The sequence below is a fragment of the Mesoplodon bidens genome (genome assembly GCF_964165515.1).
Source record: "Mesoplodon bidens genome assembly, chromosome: 10".
Taxonomy (NCBI): Eukaryota; Metazoa; Chordata; class Mammalia; order Artiodactyla; family Ziphiidae; genus Mesoplodon; species Mesoplodon bidens.
Window position 1 is genome coordinate 75463675 of NC_138172.1, and position 12594 is coordinate 75476268.

A 12594-nucleotide genomic window follows, 5' to 3' on the forward strand; every position below is an offset into this window, starting at 1 on the left:
GCCCTCCGTCTTTGAGATGCCATTAAAAATGCATGCAGGATGTGAGTGAGATAAAACATATCAAAATTCAAGCTGATTCCAATTCACACTGACACTCCATTTCTCTGGTCCTCTGGCTTCCAGCGGCTTTAGCCATCTGGGACACAGGCCAGAGCCTGGGAGTGAGGGAAGAGAGCCTCTGAGCAGTGAAGGTGCTGCCATAAAGTTCAAAAGGCTCAATTCAAAGGAGTGTCTTTGCCACACTCACTTGGTCTGTGGAATCAGTAACTTATTTTATATTAATAATGGTAGCTCTCCCTTACTGGGCATTTACTGTATGCCAGGTAACATGCTTTCTATGTAGTAACTTATTTAATCCTCATAACAACCCAGCGAAATAAGTAACTATTAGTATTCCCATTTTACAGATGAAGAAACTGAGAGGGGTTAAGTGACTTGGTTAAGGTCACACAGACAGTGAATGGTAGAGCAGGAATTTGAACCCACGCAACCAGGCTCCAGGGCCTAGCTTATTAACCACCTCTACTCACCTCCCATCTGAGCGTGTGTGTGTGTGTTTGTGTGTGTGTGTGTGTTTAGCACATATAATTCTAAAAAGCTCTGATACTTGGATTTGGTATTCTAATTCTCTGCAGATTAGGGAGTGGGGCCACTAGAAGCAAGCACATGCATAACCTCAGGAGGCAGACTGGTGGGCTGATGGTGACTGAGGAGCAGAGAACCAGTAACCTCAAGTGGTCTGGTCCTTACTAGGAGTCAGTCCTGCACATTTCAGCTGTCCTTGCAGGAACCACCAAACACAGTAGAGTAGCATGATTCAATTTATAAAGATGACTGTGGCAGACACTCTAAGCTGTCCCTGCTATTCAATTTCCCCTTCTCTATCTTAGTAATAGAACCCTCAGCTTTTCCATGGACCATGCTGCTGGGTCTTATACTGCTAGGTGTGGCCATGTAGCCCTTGGACCAGGAGCAGAAGTGAGATGTACCAGGTCATAGAAGCTCTTCCCTTCTGCCTTTCCTCTCCATGGGCTGGGATGCGGTCTCAGGGGACAGGGAAACACCCAGGGATTATAGCAAAAGATGTAAAGAGCTTGGGTCTCCAACTCTGTGGAGTCACCACGGGTGCCCTGGACTGTTCATTCCTGCATTGTTACATGTGAGAGAAACTAGCTCTCCTGTCGAAGCTGTTTTAAATCTCTCTTAGAGCAGCCAAACTCACAAGCCGATGGATACACCCAGGGCATCAAGGAAAGGTTACGTTACGTTTGCTGTATGTTGTTAACAAGTCAAGGAAATATTCAAAGCATTTTAGAAAGTGTTACGATAACAAGTTTTGAGGCCTAATGGGAACAACTTTAATTATTTGGAAACATCCCCAGAAACTTTCGAAATGCTGGCAAAAAAAGAGCATACTCTACTTGGTTGATGTGATAAGGAGAATATGTAAATTCAGTTCAGTTCCACAGATATTTATGGAACAGTTACTTCATGCCAGGCAAGGCCAATAGAGTCCTTGTACTCAGGGAGCTGGCAGTCAGGGTTGGGGGTTGAGGGGTGCAGGAACACAGACAGATGAGCACATGGATATAAAAAGTGATCAACGCTGGTGGGCACACACCCTGCCCCGAGTTGGGACATCAAGGAAGACTCTTGATTCGGAAGCTTTGCTGGCCACTGTTCCACCTCTTGGCAGGGTTAGGTTTTCCTTAAAGAGACAAGTACTTGTGTTTTATGGAAGTTAGGGCTGAAAAGCTCATCCAGAGGGCTTGAGAAATGTGACCCATGAAACTGACACCTTGAGTTTCCCCCTTTCTTCTTTCCTTCTTCTTCCAAGCTCCCCCCATCCATGGGACAGATTCCAGCAAACTTTTTAATTCTACTTTATTATTATTTATTAAAGTATAGTTGATTTACAATGTTTCAGGTGTACAACAAAGTGATTCAGTTATATATGTACATATATCTATCCTTTTTCAGATTCTTTTCCATTATAGGTTATCATAAGATATTGAATACAGTTCCCTGTGCTATACGGTAGGTCCTTGTTTATTTTATATATAGTAGTGTGTATCTGTTAATTTCAAATTCTAATTTATCCCTCCCAGATTCTAGCAAACTTTAGGGTGTTATGGTGCCCTCTTGGGATGTGGGTTAAAAGATACTCCCTATGGGCTTCCCTTGGTGGCGCAGTGGTTGAGAGTCTGCCTGCCGATGCAGGGGACACGGGTTCGTGCCCCGGTCTGGGAAGATCCCACATGCCGCGGAGCGGCTGGGCCCGTGAGCCATGGCCGCTGAGCCTGCGCGTCCGGAGCCTGTGCTCCGCAACGGGAGAGGCCACAACAGTGAGAGGCCCGTGTACCGTAAAAAATAAAAAATAAAAAGATACTCCCTAGGATATACCTTCCAGGAATCAGAAGGGTCTTCAGCTGAGTATCTTTTCTTTCATCTTTAAATAGTGGTAAAAGTGGAAGGAGCAGCCAGGAGCCTGAGGAATTAAAACAGTGTCCCCAGAAGCATGGTCAGCGCTCTCTCTCTCTCTCTGTCTCTCCTTCTTGTCCTCAATGACAGGCTAATAGATGATGGACCAATTATCTCAGTCTGGCTGTCAGTTCTGTGGATGATGATGTTACCCTTCCCCGAGCAGGGGACTTTGGGGATGATAAATTAAAGGTATTAGAAGGCACTTGGCAGACTGAAAGTCAGTAATGACTTCAGAGCAGTCTTGCAGAAATATTGATGCCTGAGAGACACTTGATGTTTTCTTTTCCCCAGACAGTATTAACTCTGGAAAAGAGTCCAGATTATGACAGTTAGGGCAGAGGGGTGAGTTGCAGAACACAGAGGAGAAGCAAGGAAACTTGGAGTAGGGCGGTCATGAGAACGGTCTTTCCCTGAATGGTGGTTCAAGGCTGGCTTCCTTGGGGTCTCACTCCAAACTTTTTGCTGACCTTTCCAGTCCCCAAAGTTAAGACCTGGGCCTGATTTTTGCTGAGCCCTAAGTCAAAGCCAAAATCCAGCAGTTTATGCTCATGAACTTAAAAAAAAATTGCGTATAATTTTATTTTAAGGAAAATTGTTTTCTTTCACACACACACGTACATACACATACATAGACATGTATAAATGTATATACACACATATATATATCAATATTTTAATTTAGCTTTTAATAAAGATTGATCACATTTGTTTTTCATGCAAAACTTTGTGACCAGATTTTTTAGGGAATTCCCTCCCTGGCAGACCAGTGGTTAGGACTCAGCACTTTCACTGCCAAGGGCCTGGATTTGATCCCTGGTCGGGGAACTAGGATCCCACAAGCCAAGTGGTGTGGCCAAACCGTCCCCCGCAAAAAACAAACAAAAAACCCCAGATTTTTAAAAAAGATACTAAAAATGGAATAAATAAAATACCTAAGCAAAAAGCCCTTGAATTTTGCTGAAATGGAATTTCAATTATAAATGAGAAGGCTTTGATTTATCCTGGATGAGTTAATATTGTCCTCTTTGATATAATAGATAATATATTGAGCGGTAACTGTTTGGCATGCTGCACTAAGTACTTGAATTTCAATCTAATTTCTCCCAGAAAAAAAAAAAGTATAAAATTGCTTCCTGATGTTCTTAGGAGAGAGAATGAAATCCATTGCATAGCCTTAGCGAGCCCTGTGTCCTGAGTCCTGCCTCTCTCTCCTTCATTCTCTGTTGTTTTACCTGATTTCATTGTCTTCACTGCACTTATTTCTATCTCTCATTCTCGTATTTCTCTGCTGTTTAAAAAAGTCATTGAAGGGAATTCCTTGGTGGTCCGGTGGTTAGGACTTGGCGTTTTCACTGCCGTGGCTCGGGTTCGATCCCTGGTCAGGGAACTAAGATCTCACAAGCCAGGCGGTGCAGCCAAAATTTAAAAAAAAAAAAAAAATATATATATATATATATAATATATATACACACAAACACACATATACCTATATATAAAAGTCATTGACGATATAGACCATAAACTAGTGGTTAGCAGTAGGGAGGTGGGGGGGCAATATAGGGGTGGGGCAGTGGAAGGTACAAACTATTGGGTATAAGATAGGCTCAAGGATGCACTGTGCAACACGGAGAATATAGCCAATATTTTGTAGTAACTATAAAGTAACCTTTAAAAATTGTGTAAAAAATTTAAAAAAATTTAAAAGTCACTGAAGTATAACATAGGTGCACTTAGGTGAACTGCTAGATGGATTTTCCAGTGGTCATGGGCTTTAAAAACATTTATTTTTATTGTAAAATATACATTATGTAACATCTACCATTTTAACCATTCTCAAGTACAGTTACATTGTTGTGCAACCATCACCACCATCTGTCTCCAGAACTTTTTCACCATCCCACGCTGAAACTCTATACCCATTAAAGAACAGCACCCCATCCCCCGACCCCCAGCCCCCATTACCACCATTCTACTTTCTTTCTCTATAAATTTGACCACTCCAGGGACCTCCTATATGTCCGTGGACTTTCAATATGAAGTGGACTGGCTGTGGCCCTGAGACCAGACACCATGTGTTTCCCATTTCTTTTCATTTGGTGTAAGTTTATTAATGTCCACCTGTGTGATGACAGTCCCCAGCCAGCAATGGTGCCTCGAAGACTGTTCTCATGGATTTTTCTCTGATTTTCTGTCGTCACCATGAGAAACTGCTATGCAGCTGATGTCTCAGTGTCAGATCACGGCCTCCAGTGTAATAGGAGCTGCCAACTTCACAGTTAATTTCCCTTGCCTGCCTCAGTAATAAGTGGATTTTGTTACATGCTCATCGGTGATACAAATGCCATCTTTTAGAATAAATCTAAGTCATGTTTGAAGGATGCTGCCTTCCAATAATGATGATTTCTGAATGTTTCTTCCTCTGCTCTGAAAGACTTGCTTTCTGAATCTGAGGGCTTTGTATCCAAGAGTGTCTGTTTAAAAGAAAAATGTGTTAAGTATGCAGCTCTACCTCTTTCCTGCCCTGACCCCTTCCCTAAATCTGAATCCTGTTTAGCTGAGGAAGGAACATCTGGAACTCTTCAAGGCCTGTTTCATCCGGGAGAAAGGCACATCTGCTTTAGAATGTTTCTGGAAAACAAAAAAGCAGGATAGGAATTTGAAAAGATGGAAGTGTGACAAGAGGACATGTCCATTCCCTACTTCAGAGCATGAGCATCATGAGCACGCTGGTTTGGAGGAAGTGGGCAGTCCTGCAGCCAAGGCCTTACTCTTTCCAAAGCCCCATAGAGTGAACCAGTGAGCAATACAGGTGTCAGAAAAGTGGACCACAGTTTGTTATAGGCATTGGAGATGACTGGAGAGGAAGATGTTTTTCCCTTAACTTGTACGGTAACAAGGACCAACAGCCTTCTAACCCCATGGCTGTTTTGGTGGAACTCTTGAGGATGGACGTGAAATTCACTGGATGAAATGATCATTCTCAATTCATCAGACCCTCCCTGTACTTGAATTATACATCCACACCCTGTACCATGGGACTTTGTATTATCCCCCGCTGGTGTGGATGGAGAACATGTCCCCACTTCAATGGTTTTGAGTTTTCCCATGTATTATAATTTGCTTTGGCCAACAGAATATGGGTGGAAGGTAAAGTGTGCCAATTCACTCAACCCCTCTTGTGCTTATGCTATTTGACATGAGAAGAACATGCCTTGGGGATGTTCATCAGGATGCCTCCTGCTGATTTCAGGAGAATGAGACAAATCCTGTGGAGTGAATCTGAATCTAAGGGACACCCTGGAGCCAGGCTGACCTGAACCTGAAGTAGATTGATCTTAGCTGACTTCTAGACCCATGAGTGATAAGAATATATGCTTGTTGTAGGTCACTGTGTTTGGGGGAAGTTTGTTACGGAGCATTATTGTGGCAATAGCTGACTCATACAAAGACCAAAATGCAGAAGCAGAGAGAAAAAGGGTAAGTAAAGTAGGTGGCTGACATACGAGTAAGGAAGGAAGTGGTGGTGGGATCTGAGGATAGAGCAAGTGGGGAAAGGCCTCCAAGAAGAATGAGGTGGATGAGAGGAAAGGAATACTGTAGCTGCAGCTCCCTCAGATGGGTGGTGGGAAAGGAGCAGTGCACACACGCGCGCTCACACACACGCACACGCACACACACACATCCCCTATGCCTCTGGTGAGCACTGGGCCTTTCTGCTGTCTTTGTTCAGTGTTGCCAATGTCTGAGAGGTTTCCAGGGAGTATAAGTTTGATTCCTAACAGGGTCTAGATGTCCAGTTTTGGGGTCTACCTGGGCTTATGGTCACATTGGGTCAATGGAGCAATAAAAGAATCTAAAAAAATATGACAATAGTGAATAGAACAAAAAAGAAGCAGACTCACAGATACAGAGAACAAACTAGTGGTTATCAGTGTGTGGGGGCAATATAGGGATAGGGCAGTGAGAGGTACAAACTATTGGGTGTAAGATAGGCTACAAGGACATATTGTACAACACGGGGAATATAGCTGATATTTTGTAATAACTGTAAATGGAGTGTAACCTTTAAAAATTGTATAAGAAATAAAAATAAAACCAGCAAAAAAAAAAATAAGAAAAAAATGAGCGCTCTAAGGACAGAACTCTGCTGAATGTGTCTTGGCTCCATTAGCTGGGATGCTCCCTAACTCTAACCAGTTATTAACACAGGGAAGCAGCCCTCCAAAACGCAGATGCCTGGTGTGAGCTGGGTTCTGTAAGGTCTTATGACCTTGAGGAAGTTAATTAACTTCTCTGCGCTGAGATTTGGAGATAATGGAAGAAGAATATTACCCATCACACAGAACTGTCATGTGGGTAAGCGAGAGTGAAAATCTGACACAATGCCTGGCGCAGGGTAAGCCCTCCATAAATCAATACCAGTAAACATACTGCCATTTTGAAAGGAGAACGGATATCTGGTGTTGAGTAAGAAATGGACATATCTTGTTTTCCTTGAGCCCAGATATTTAGTAAAGGTAGGAGTCCCACCAAATGGACTATGATACCTGATCAAGCCCTGGACTCTCCCTGGCAATCCTCTAAGCAGAAAGCAACCCTCCCACCTTTGGTTACCTTCTTCCTCAGACCACGTCAGCCCATCTCCCAGCTTTTGTTTTCATTTTTTCTCGGGGAAGTCTGTTTATTCTTAAGCTTGTAGGAAAAAAAGCATGGAGGTGGACCTGAAGGAGAAGAGGGCAGAGCTGAGCAGGACACCCCATCTCACCACCAGTTTGGGCTGTGGCTGTACCATTTTCTAGTTGGCTTTTCCACCATGAGCTAGGTGACCTCTGTGTCACACCTAATGTTTTATAAAATGGATCACATGACCTTTATCACAACATCAGCTGGGGTATTTTTCCTCACACTGGTCTCTGAACACTAACTTTTTTTTTTTTAAAGAGTTTTCTAAATTCTTTTAAAAAATATTTATTTTCATCTTTATTTTGTTTTTGGCTGTGTTGCGTCTTAGTTGCGGCACGCGGTCTCTTTGTTGCCGCGCGTGGGCTTCTCTCTAGTTGTGGCGTGCAGGTTTTCTCTCTCTAGTTGTGCCGCGTGGGCTCTGTAGTTTGCGGCATGCGGGCTGTCTCGTTGAGGTGTGCAAGCTCAGTAGTTGTGGTACATGGGCTTGGTTGCCCAACCAGGGATCAAACCTGCGTCCCCTGCATTGGAAGGTGGATTCTTTACCACTGGGCCACCAGGGAAGTCCCTCTGAGCACTAACTTGAATTTATTTTCCGAGTTTACTGTGTACATTTGCTCCAGTTCTGTCTTGCACCCTCCTTTTCCTGGGGAGAATTTCCTAGATTTGCCTGGATTCACTAACCCAGCCATTTTTACATTTTTCTTTGAGTTTGTGTGGCGGAGCCCATCCACCCCAGGAGGAAGTCTTCCCCATTTGCTTCCTAAAGCTGGTCCTTCAGAAGGCTCTTTGTCCCTGGTCCTGGTTCAACACCTGAGTGGGAGTGGGACATGAAGGGGTTTAGCAGCCCTCCTCACAAGAGTGCAGGGTGAGCGGGGTAGGGGGGATGACCTGACCCCTTCCCAAAGGCCTCTGGCTCTTCAATAACTTGCAGAAGTGAAAATTGCATCTACAGTTTTCTCTCCTCACCCCTTCCCCAACAGAACAGGCCGGATGCTGTTTAGCTCCTCTTGCATCAGATTTGAGCTGGTACTTCATAGTTAGAGAAATCAGTTATAGAAGGGAATGCTCTTAACAAAAGTGCATACTTACTGGCTTCTTAACGTGTGCACGTCATGCTAAGCACTTTACATGTGTTTATTCATTAATCCTCTCAACCTTGTAAGAGCACATACTAAGAATGCTGACAGTAGTGAGGGCCCTGGCTCTGAATCTAGAGAGAGCTGGTGTAAACTCCATCTTTGCCAGTTACTAATGGGACTAGTACTTTACCCCTCTGAGTCTGTTGTGTTTTTTTTTTGTGGTACGCGGGCCTCTCACTGTTGTGGCCTCTCCCGTTGCGGAGCACAGGCTCCGGACGCGCAGGCTCAGCGGCCATGGCTCACGGGCCCAGCCACTCCGTGGCATGTGGGATCTTCCTGGACCAGGGCACAAACCCGTGTCCCCTGCATCGGCAGGCGGACTCTCAACCACTGCGCCACCAGGGAAGCCCTCTGAGTCTGTTTTTCATCATCTGTAAAATGGGGATGATTCTTACAACCCTTTACCATTGTTAGAGTTAAATGGGATAATGAATGTAAAGAGATTGGCACATCATCGGCGCTCAACTGGGGAAGGGACTGGGTTTTACTCACCTTTGAATCCCTGCCCCTAGCACAGTGCCTGGCCCGTAGGAGGTGCTTGGTAACTGTCTCCTGACCTGAACTGATGGTGCGGCCCTTTGAGTATTTGGGAGCTGGTGGTGGTAACAGGTTCTGAGGTACTAATGCTTCCTCTCGTTCATCTTTACCAGGCCCCTCTGCCTACCACTGAAGGTTTTCAAAGACGATGGTGCATCAGTAATCCACTCAACACCCATTTCGCCAGCGCCCACTTTGTAGGCTTGTGATGCCTCTGCCTGAAGGCATCAGTAGAGACTCTCCCATCACATTTTGTTTCCCATGTCCTGGATTACACTGCCCTCTGGTGTGTGCTTATGGGACAACATGTCAAATGAGGGTTTGTGGTGACTCGACTTTGGGGAAGAGAGGCTCCCATACTTGAGCTGTTTGCAGTGCAGCTGGGGGGAGAGGTAATGTTTAAGACCCCACCCCAATTTAGGTTGAAACTCTTGAGGTTTACCAGACACAACAGGCTTTTTACCGGTGTCCCTGACTGCCGGCTATCAAACAATGCCATCCTTCTAGGCTCAAAGTTTCTCGCCACTGTTCGGCTAAGACCGGAAAGGAACAGGAGTAGCGTTTATTTGATATCACTCCCCCTCTGCTGCCTGGTTTCCTCTAATCCCCGGACACCTAGTTCTTACAGCTGCCGCACCCTGTGCTCTAAAGGGTCTGGGATCGCAGCAGGCCAAGCAAGAACGAGAAAGTCCGGACCCTCCCGATTCGGTGCCTGCAACACCCGCGGCGTCCACCTGCTTCCACCACCTGCCTCATTCTGCTGTCTCTTCTCAGAGCTGAGCCCCCAGTCAGTAAACGCGAAGGGGGGTTCCGCAGGGCAGAGGGGTCGGTGGGGCTAAGGTCCAGCTCACCTTCCTCTCACCTCGCCATGGAACCTGCCAGAAGCGTTTGCCTTTTACGATTAGGTTGGATCCTGAAACTGCCGATATGCAGCCACTTGTGACCCTCAAAAACAGCAATTTCAAAACAAAAACAAGAACAGAAAAACATCGTACTTAGACACGTAAACCCTACTTGTGCTAGTGGTGGCCGCGGAGTCCCAAGTTCCCCCCGGCTGATTCATACCCAGCGCACTGCACGGAAGGATCCCAGATTGCAGAGCAGCAAGGAGGGCCCTACAGCCCGAAAGAAGGTCGAGTTGATTTCAGGGGCCCGGGATCGGCCCCACTTCCTGCGTCAACCCTCTTTTCCCACCCGGGTCCCGCGGTGACCTCCACGTGCTTGGTTTGGGGGGCGCAGCCAAAAGAGGAGACGCCAGTGGGAGACCCTGGAGAAGCCCGTCTTGCCGGATAGTGCTCCCCCTCCAGGCTGTACCAGCAGGCTTTTCCGGGAACTTCAGGAGGTCTCGGGCTTCTGGACGCATCGAGCACCCCAAACCCTCACCTCTGCTGCCGAACCCGGGCAGCCCAGCTGCGCACGTGGGAGGCTTCCGGGGCTCCGCCGCCCGGAGAACCCCTTAGGTGACTCCCGTGCCCTGCCAGACCTCGGCCAGGCGCAGGAAGCATCTAAAACTTGCCCAAGGGATGAATGCATAGTGGCCCGGGAGGCTTTAAATCTGCAGAGTAACGGAAGGTTTACGAGCCCGCAGTACGCAGGACACCTAGGATGAGAGAGAGTTCCGGCTCTGCGATCTACCCGCCTGCCCCACAATCCCCGGACCAACAGGTCTTGATGTTTTGAAACCTGGTGATGCAGGTTAGAGGCCTGGTCTCTTTCTTTCCAGGAGGATGCAGATAGGAGAGGAGCTCAGCTCAGGCCATTTAAATCAACAATCCATCCACCCATTTATACATTCTTTAAACAAATGGTTATTGAGTGTCTATATGTGCTAGGCACTGTGCTAGGTGCTTGCTATGTAGCAGTGAACAAAACAGACAAAAATCTCTGCCTTCTTGGCATTACAGCATTTTAATAACTACGCTGTTGCCCAGCTAACACTTCTATTAGAAATGTTACCTCTTCTACCATGGGAGAATTAAACAGATAAAATGTGGTTTAAAAAAAAAACTTTAATAAGAGGAAATCATCAAGATCTAATGTGAAATTTTAAAAAGCATTCTAGAAAGTTGTATATGTAGTTAAATTCCACTTATGTTAACATATATGTTGGGAATTCCCTGGTGATCCAGTAAGACTCTGAGCTTTCACTGCCCCAGCCTGGGTACCAACCCAGGTCGGGGGGTTAAGATCCTGCAAGCCGCACACGTTGTAGCCAAAAACAAACAAACAAAAAACCCCAACAAAAACAAAAACAAAACCAGAAACACTTATGTGCATAGAAAAAAGGACAGGGAGAAAATAACTCCTAAATATTAGTAGTGGTGTGGCAGGTTGTATTTTCTAAGATGGTTACAACAAGGTCCCCCACCCCCTAGGCTCTTCATACAATGTGACCTGGATTCTCCCAGTGAGAGGTGTAGTCAAAGTTCCCTCTCCTTACATCCATGGCTATGGATGCTTCTGCCTGATTCTCCTGGGATGCTCCTATTTGGAACCCAGACGCCATGCTGTGAAGAAGTACATGGAAAAGCCATGTGTAGGTGATATGGCTAAAGCCCCAGCTGAGGTCCCAGTTTATGGTCAACACAAGTCACCAGACATACGAGTGAGAAAGTTCCAGCCGCCTTCTGACTGCAACCACATGACCCCAAATGGAAATAGCCTAGCTTAGCCTAACCAACCCCCAGAATCAGGAGATAATCATGATTGTTGTTGTTTAAAGCACTTTGGGGGCAATTTGTTATACAGAAATAGATATCCAGAAAAAAAGTATTTTATCTAGATTGTGGGATTATGAGTATTAACAATATTTTTAAATATTTTTCAAGATTTCTACAATGACCACTTTTTTGTAATAATTAGTAAAAAAATTTTCTTATAGTCACTAAAAAGATTATTAAAAATAAAAACACAGTCTAATATATATATATTTTTCACTTCACCAAGGGAGAAATTAGGCCAGAATTTGAATTGAGGGACTTAAACCAGACTTGGAGAAAAGCTTTGCCTGCACGATTGATTACATGCTGGTAAGTATTAGTAAGATAAGTTTAAATTGGTATGATGGAGAGAGTGGTAGATTTGGAATAAGAAAACTTGGAAATGAATCTCAGTTTTCTGGGTGACCTTGAGCAAGCCCTTGCTCAAATTCAGCTTTCTATTTTGAAAAATGCAGCTGGCTGCTTAAGGAAGATAACATCCACCAGGGAGCCTGGCCCAGAAGAGGCGCTCTGAAGTGGCAGGTGATCTTGTCTAATCCATGCCAATTATAAGCGGGCATCTGCAAGCTCTGTGGAGGGCTTATCCTTTACTGCCACCAGGGGCTACAGTTCCGATAATGAAAATTGCCTGGAGAAGAACCACAACTCTTAAAAAGAAAAGAAAAAAAAATCCAGAAACACTAAGCCGCTTTTCCAGCGGTCCTTGCCCACGACGCCCCACCAAGGCTGGAGACTCTAGTTCTGCCCCTTCAAATGACTCCGTCACGTGCGGAGGCCCAAAGAGCCCCGGGATACAGAGGGAGGAGGACCGGGAAGCCCAGCCTGGCCGGAGGCGGCGGCCTCGCGTTGCTGGGCAGGTGTCCTGGCAACCCCAGAATGCGCCGCCGCTGGAGGAGCAGGTGGCGGCGGCGTCCCTCTTGCCCTTGGCTCTTGGTTCCTCGGCCTGGCGTTCGACAGTTCGGCTGCCGGTTGGGGTTGGTGCGTTGATGTCGGCTGCAACCTCCTTGGAGGTCTCCGAGCGTAGAGCCAGG